Raw genomic sequence first — 9074 nt, 5'->3', positions numbered from 1 at the left:
AAAAAACATAAAAATAACATAGAAAATTAAACCAAAATTACTAAAAAGCATAAAAAACATATAATCTAGTTGCGATATTTGTCAAGAACTTATTATTCAATTTTTTAAAACGCCCTTAAATTTTCGGCTCGAGATTCGGTTGTCGCACTATGTTTATAATTTGAAGACCGGTGAGTGCCACTTTTCACTGACAAGCTTCCTCCGTTGATTCAAAAAAAAAATCCAAAAAATTTAGAGTTTTGTTTATTTTCCCCGCTAGTACGTCCTCGTTGGTTGATTTTTCGCTTGAAGACACTCCCTTTCTCGCTTTGTTCGTTCCCGGTGGTTGACGAAGTAGGACGTCCGGTGGACCCTCACCCTCGGCGGCGTCGAACTCATGATTGAGGTCGAGGTTAACATCAATGTCTGACTCGGACGTTCTCGGCCTTTTGTTGGAGCCGGTGGTAGATATCGAATGCGTCGTATCCGGATTAAGGACCTATTTTGGACCATTGCGACAAACTTCCCACGCTTTTTGGCTGGCAAATGGTTTACCATTGTTACTAATTTTGAATTGGTACAACGCGATTGATAAAATGTTGAAATCGTTGCTGCCATTTCTATGCATATTTTTAAGATTGTCAAATACGCCGTTAAATTTGGTGCAAGTCGTTCGAAGGTTACACCATTTTGCATTGATTGAGTCGTATGTTCGGCTCATTTGTCTTCCTAATAACGTGTGGAAGTGGTCTAAAACATGATTCCAAAAGCTTTGAACTGTTTGCATGTTGCCGACATCCTCGTCTTGTGATATGAAAATCCAAACTTTAGCTAAAGTTTCCTCATCCTCCTCGATCCATTGCGCACTTTTCTTTTTCCTTGAATCTTTTGATTTTATTTTTGCCTTCTACGACTTGATTGTTTTTCTTCAACTCGTCCATCGTCGTCATAGTTGAGGTTTATAGGTTGAGATTGAGATAATGGAACTTGAGGTGGTTGTGAAGTTTGTTGATGTTGGGAAGTCTGGGGTTGAAATTGCGGAGAAGGTTGTTGTTGAAAGGCTTGAAATTGAGGTTGATTGAGTTGTGGTGGTGGTTGTTGTTGGCAATAGTGTGGGTGGTATGGAAGATTGGTGAATAGAGGTTGTTGTTGAATTGAAGATGTTATCAATTGCGTCTAGCTAAGATTTGCTAATGGATCATTTGGAGGGTTTGGATAGGTGAGGTATTCTAGTTTGGATCCATAAAAATATGTGAGGAATAAGTATTTTTTGATGAATATGTGTGTTTGTGTTGAAAGGGTGTATGTGTGTTTGAAATGAAAAATGAGTGTTACATATAGAGAAAGTTGTTAGTAATTGAATAATTTTTTTTAAATGTATAAATGGTCAAATGCTCAAAACGATCAAAAAAGAGAACAACCAATCAGATCAAGTGTCCCGGCCCGTCTCCATGTCGACGCCACAATCAAAGCACCGGGGATGGGGGCGGTGTCCATGCGTCTTGGGGGCTGACACGTCAACCTCCCACGTGTCTCCCACCTTTCATATCAGACAGCCTTACAAGCGAATCCATTGTCTTTTTCTTTTGTTTTTCATCCAACTTTTTTAAAATGAAAAAAATCATGTCAAACACATGTTAATTTTGTTCCCAAAAAAATCACACTGTTGTTCTCGTTCACATAAACATGTAATAAGAAATAAAAGATCTAATGTTTCTTATCAAATGAGATCAAATCTCTAGAAGGCTGTTCAAATGTCTCCTGACCAACATTTTTTGTCACGTCGTTATTAATACATGTTGAATAATTTATTTGGTAAGACATACCATTCTTGACATTACTTTGACACAAGTAGTTATGGGGAAATGTTATAACTATTTGTTCCATTAGGATATTTATCTTTTTCAACCTAGTGTCATGTCACTCCTACATTAGTTTTTCTTCTCTTCATTTTTTTAAATTTTTCTCTATCCGCAAGGCATACACATAAAAAATTATCTTTCTCATTCAAAAAAAATACAAAAATGTTCCCTATGATTTTTCATTTTATATGGCTAAGATCCAAACGTTTGAAAAGTACATATTCAGAAAATGTTTTAAACATAATCCAGGATCCACAAAATATAACTCTGTCTCATGTGTACAATCAAGTCGGCGCCTTCCCGTGATCCTGAGAAGTACCTGAAACACATAACACATAACACGGTAAGCACGAAACTTAGTGAGTTCCCCAAAATACCACACACATCTCATTAGCCTCTCATGGCTATATTAAAATAAGACCATCTGGTCAATGTGTCTCAGTGGAACCCTCCGATCCCACAACTCAGGTGGACCCTCCGGTCCTAACTCAGTAAACTCAGAATAATACACATCATAAATCACAAAGACATAATGCAAGATATCACAATACTCAATATAAACACATAAGACCCTCCGGTCACACAAAAAGTTACCACTCTAGGTAAGTATAGTGAGAAGACTCACCTCGTAAGCAAGCAAGGAACTGAATACCCCTCGAACAGTCTAAACCCCGCCTACATGTAATAAGCATCTCTAATTAAAACTTAAAGATCACAACTCTAAATAAACTCATGTTAGTCCCTCTTTAACTCTTGGGATGGGTAAAAGACCATTTTACCCCTCCATGACCTCCATCCCTCAAGTTTGACCAAACCCTAAAGTCAACATAAGTCAACACTCGAGTCAACAGTCCATGTTAACCCAACTCGTCGAGTGCATCTATGCAAATTGTCGAGTCCCTTTTGTTCCTCAGAACCCTCATGAAGGTCCAACTTAACTCGCCGAGTTGACCCGTCAACCCACCGAGTTACAGTGTGTTCAGACTCATCGGGACAAACTTCAACCAACTCGTCGAGTCAGCTCATCGACTCGCCGAGTCCCTTAAATCGAATTCTCATTCAGACGTTTTAAGGCAGAACTGATACCCCATACTCCGGATCTATCTTCCTAAGGATCGAATGTCACGTAAAGCTGCAAGCTTTACGTGCATGCATGGTATATTAGGCTCATAATGCCAATACAAACTCCAACAAGGGCTAGATATACAAGAGCTTGCCTCCAACTCAATAAAGCTCTAGTCTTTGGACTCACAAGGCTCCTTACAGTCCAGATATGAGGTTTCAACCTCAAGCCACGCTCAAATGACTTAATGACACAAGATGGGTGAGAAAAAACCCTAAAAACTCCCTAAACCAAGATCTCATAAGGAAATGATCAACTTCGCATCTTTTTACCTCCAACTGAAGCAAATCTCTGAGGAATCTCTGGATCCAAAAGCCTCCTCTTGATCCAAGCTTGATGTTCTCCACTTTTCCTCCAAAAGATCACAAAAATGCCCAAGATTAACTATCGTCTCTCTCTTAGCTCACTCTAGGCGATTAGGGTTTCACATAGGGGAGTTGGGTGGTTGGTAAGGCGGAAAAGAGGGCTTAAGGCCCTTTAAATAGGACACAAACCCGGGGATTTGTGGTATTATATATATATATATATATATATATATATATATATATATATATATATATATATATATATATATATATAATACCTGAGAGACAGGACGTTACATTTGGTTGTTTTCAACAAGTTTTGTTGTGTTTTTGGTCCCTTTACAACGAAACTACAATGACCATTTTCACATATCTTCTTTTTAATTTTCTTGAATTATTATATATTAAAAAATATTATTTTATAAGATTATTAATTTCTTTTAGAGTAAATTACTGAAATCGTCCCTGTGGTTTGGTCAAAATTGCACATTTGGTCCCTAACTTTTTTTTTCACTCGGATCGTCCCTTTTGTTTGATTTTATTGCGTTTTTCGTCCCTGTGGTTTGGTAAAAATTGCATGTTTGGTCCCTAACTTTATGTATGTAACGGACGAAAAATGCAACAAAATCAAACCACAGGGACGAAAAACGCAACAAAATCAAATCATAGGGACGATCCGAGTGCAAAAAAAAAAAGTTAGGGACCAAACGTGCAATTTTGACCAAACCACAGGGACGATTTCAGTAATTTACTCTTTCTTTTAATTAAAAATTTTTTAATTTATTCATTATTGGATTATTTTATATGAATAAATGTTATTTTTAATGTATAATATTTATATATTAATAAATAATATTTTTTTGGGTTATTAATTTATTTTAGTTAATTTTTTTATTAAAGTAATTCTTTTTTATTAGATTACTATATATTAAAAAATATTATGTTTAATGTATAATATTTATATCCTAATAAACATTAATTTATTGTATTATTAATTTTTTTTGTTAAGTTTTTTTAATTTTTTTTTTTGGAATAATTCTTTTTTATTCTATTATTACTTTAATTTATTATTTTCTTAATATAATAAATACTATTTTGTTGGGTTATTAGATTATTAGTTTATTTTTAATGTATACTAATAATTCTTTTTAATTTTATTAGTTTCACCACAAAGTCGTCAGAATAAACAAAAGTGTTGCCTCTCATCATCAAATATCATCAGGGTCACCACAAAACATCTTCATCGGAGGTCGGACAAAAACTCACAAACCTTTTCCAACCAACGATGACGATAGTCACCTGCGATAACACCACTACCATCACCCGATCACTACCACCACTTTTAATGTTTATAGGAGTTTGTTGCATATTGTGTGTGATATGGAGGATTCCATCGGATTGTAAGGAGGTTGTCGTAAGTGGCTACCAGTGATGTTCCGTGGAAAAAGTTAGTAGGGTTTACGTCGAACATTTGATGAAAGTGTTTAACAGTGATCCCGACGATTTCCGTTGATGAGAGACGGCGTTTTTGCGTATTCCGACAACTTTTTTGGTGGAACTAATAAAATTAAAAAGAATCAATATCATACAATAAAAATAAATTAACAATACAGTAAATAATATTTATTATATAAAGAAAATAATAAATTAAAAGCAATATTCCAATAAAAAAGAATTAAAAATTTTAACTAAAATAAATTAATAATCTGATAATTTATTATTTATTAGGATATAAATATTATAAATTAAAAATATTATTTATAAATCCAATAAAAAAGAGTTACTCCAATAAACAAAATTAACTAAAATAAATTAATAATTCAATATAATAATATTTATTCATATATAATAATCCAATTAAAATAACCGATAACACAGAAATTAAAAAAATAAAATAAATTAATAATCTAATAAGACAATATTTATTAATATATAAATAATATGTACTAAAAATAATATTTATTAATTTATAATAATTTAATAAAAATAAAAAGAAGATATGTAGAAATGGTCCTTGTAGTTTGGTTGCAGAAATGGTCATTGAGGGTAAAATAGTAATTTTAAAAAAGTTAATAGCCAAGATGTTAAAATTAACGGATGATGGTGTAACACCCTGAATTCAGAAAGTCAAGAAAGGAAAGAAAAACCCCAAGTCAAGAGGTCTACTCGTCGAGCCCAGGGAGGAACTCGACGAGTAGGAGTGAGTCCCGTGTCGCGGATTAAGTGGCTGACTTGGCGAGTCGGGGGACTGACTCGACGAGTCTGGTCTGGGTTAGGAAATCCTAATTTCGGGACTTGGTGTCCTATTTAAACATCTCATTCTCATTTCCTCATCCTCCTGGATGCTCTCTCAAGACCAGATCGAAACCTTAGTGCCTTCCATGAGTTTGTGAGCCATTGTGAGCATTTTTGAATGTTGAGAAGCTTGAAGAAGAAGGTGAAGCATTGGGGATATAAGAAGAGATTAGTAGATCTAGAAACCTCTTGCATTCTCCCCATTTTCTGGTAAGAAAGCTTCCACCTTGATCATTATGCATGTAGATCTCTTCTTTGTCACTTTTGGGGGTTTTTGGTCCAATAACCCTAGCATGAGAGGAATGGACGTCCCAAGGGCTTGTGTTTTCAGATCTAGCACCACTGAAGGCTGTTATGACATAAAGGTGTAAGCTTTATGCCATAGGAACCCCCCATGCATGCTGTTAACCCCCATTTTGACCCTTCAAGCTCAAATGTTTCATGCAAGCACGTAAAGTTTATGACTTTACGTGTTATATCGGCCTTAGGAACCCAGATCTACCTTTTGGTTAAGTTTTGCACATCAGGAATCGACTTATGGGCTTGGTCATTTGTAGACTCGACGAGTCAGTTTTGGACTCGGCGAGTCATGGGTTAATTCCCCAAATCAGTTCGGGGTTCAAAGGAACCCAGTTGAGTTTAGAAGAGATTAGATGAGTCCAGAGGAGCAACTCAACGTATTAGGACATAACCATGGCCTAGAAACCATGGGACTCGACGAATGGAAGAACACACTCGGCGAGTCCAAGACAATCTCCCAAACCATGAAGATAGACTCGACGAGTTGTTCATACAACTCGGCGAGTCATAGATTGGACATGTTCATATGATGAAGATAGACTCGACGAGTTATTTATACAACTCGGTAAGTCAGTTAAAGGTTGTCCCGATATCATGAATAAAGGAGAACCCGTCGAGTTCTTGCTAAACTCGGCGAGCAAAATCGGGTTAAGGACAAATGAAGGACTAAGGGACTCGACGAGTTAGCGGGCTAACTCGGCGAGTCAGGTCAACTGGAAGTTGACTTTGACCAAGATGTTGACTCTAGCCAGGGGTAAAATGGTCATTTTACCCTGACAATAGTTATCAGTGTTTTGACTAAGTGTCATTATGGAAATTATATTCGGGGAGTCGTCGGAGCAGCAGTCAGACATTTCCCGCTCAGTATTTCAGCAGTCAGCTACGCGATGTGAGTTTCCTTCCGATAGGAGCGGGTCTACGGCCACAATGCCGACCCGTTTAGATGATAGTAGTTTCGGACTTGGGTCCGATGCCGGGGTAGTCCCGAGAAGTAGTTTGTATGCTTGATGTTTTTGTGATTCATGCATGTATATGTGATTATGTTATATGTTACGATCATGTTTATGTTATGTTCAGTTTAATCCGGACTTTGGTCTGATGTAGCGGGCAAGGCCCTAGTTATTCTGGACTTCGATCCGATGCAGGGGAGAAGTCCTAGTTAGTCTAGACTTTGGTCCGATGCAGCAGGCAAGGCCCTAGTTATTCCGGACTTTGGTCCGATGCAGGGGGCAAGGCCCTAGTTAGTCTGTACTTCGGTCCGATGCAACGGGCAAGGCCCTAGTTATTCCGAACATCGGTCTGATGCAAGGGGTGATGCCCTAGTTAGCCCGGACTCCGGTCCGATGCAGCGGACAAGGCCCTAGTTATTTCGGACTTCGGTCCAATGCAGTGGGCGAGGCCTTAGTTAGTCCGGACTTCGGTCTGATGTAGTGGGCAAGGCCTAGTATTTGCTTTATATATTATTGTATGGTATGTGGTAGTTTGGGGGAGCTCACTAAGCTTCGTGCTTACAATTTGCAGTTTTGGTTTCAGGTACTTTCACTAGCAAAGGGAAGGGCTTGGGATGATCGCATGACACACACCACAGTCTTCAGCTTGGGAGTTTTACTCTGATATTTTGATATGACATTTGACATGAGATTTGATATGTGATAGATATTATGAGATTTTGGAACACATAATTTATGATTTTTTACTTTGGTAATGAAATGATGGTTTTAATGATGTTTTAAAAACGAAATTTTTTTGTTGTATTTTGGGATGTTTCAGTTGGACCAAAACCACAACAAAAGATGTTGAAAATAATCAAATCTACAATTTTACAAAGGTTTGGACATTAGCCCCATAAAATAAAAAACCATATGGATCATTTTTGCAATTTTGTCTTCTCATTCCTTCTATTTCTTATAATTTTTCTCATCCACAACACATCAAAAAACTCATCTATCTCATTTCTCGTGATTCATTCATTCTCACTCAATTTTTTTAATAAATTTCTCACTCAATTTTTTTAATAAATACAAACTAATTAAAAACATATAAACTTACAAAATATTAAAAACATACAAAACTAATTCACAAGCTAATTAAAAACATAATAGCATATTTACATACAAGTTTTAATGCATAATGTAAAACGAACCAATTGTTGGGCTAAAAATGTTTGAGTGGTTTAGTTAACAAGCATGTTCACCTTTTTTTTAACCTGTTAATTGACGAAATTGTTAAGTAAGAGGCACCTTTGGTTCCCCATCCAATATTTTTTTTTTGAACGGCTAAAATTTTATAAAAAGCAACTAGCAAGGAGCTAGAAAAAAAAACAGTTACATAGAAATTAAAGGGTTCTTTAACCACTGAGACCAAGACATAAAAAACTTTCGATTCCTAGGAGCTAGAGAAAACCACAAAAAATAATAATCTACCATCATATCAAAAATCAGCTCGTTCCCTTTGCCATTATTCCCAAATAGCACATGGTTTCTATACTTACAGAGAACCTTTATTGTGTACTTCAAAATCTGAAAATATAATAGAGCATCTACGACAAGGGCTTTTTTTTGGAATGAGGAAATTATTAAAAACTAGGAAGATGTTAGTAAAAAAAATTACAAAATCATACAAATTAGAGTTGAATTCTTCGACCTATAAAAAACAGTTCAAAGACACATTTTATGCCTATTGGAAATCCAAAAAGATAGAATACTCGATTAGCTCATCAAACAACCAATATTTCCACCGCTTCACCTTTCTAAAAATGAAAGAATTTTGGGACTTCCACAACGCCAACTACAAGTAATTACCAACTTCATCAAAAGCTTTTCTTTGTAACACATACAGGTGCAAACTATCAGCCCAAACAATCAAGGACTCAAGTGTAAGGATATTAGACAATGCCACCCCCCACCTTGCAATATGGGACCAAAACCCCAAAAAGGAAGACAAAATACATGGTAAATGCATGTACAAATCAAGCCGATTTGAGGTCTACGACAAAAGCAAATATGAGACCCTTCAAAATACCAAAAATTATAATCAATAAAAGTATAGTAATGTTTAACAATTGTATTAGAATAATATATATGTACAACTGAAATTGAGCTTACAGGATCTCATTCCAATCTTCCAAACATCTCTTCAACGTTTTTACTCCTTGTTTCCAAGAACATGTCTCGCCACGTTAGAGGAGTTTTAGAATCGTGATCACACAAA

Source organism: Lactuca serriola, chromosome 2 (genome assembly GCF_051521515.1).
Source record: "Lactuca serriola cultivar US96UC23 chromosome 2, Lser_US96UC23_V15, whole genome shotgun sequence".
NCBI classification, from domain to species: Eukaryota; Viridiplantae; Streptophyta; class Magnoliopsida; order Asterales; family Asteraceae; genus Lactuca; species Lactuca serriola.
Note: the sequence above shows the minus strand (reverse complement) of the source record.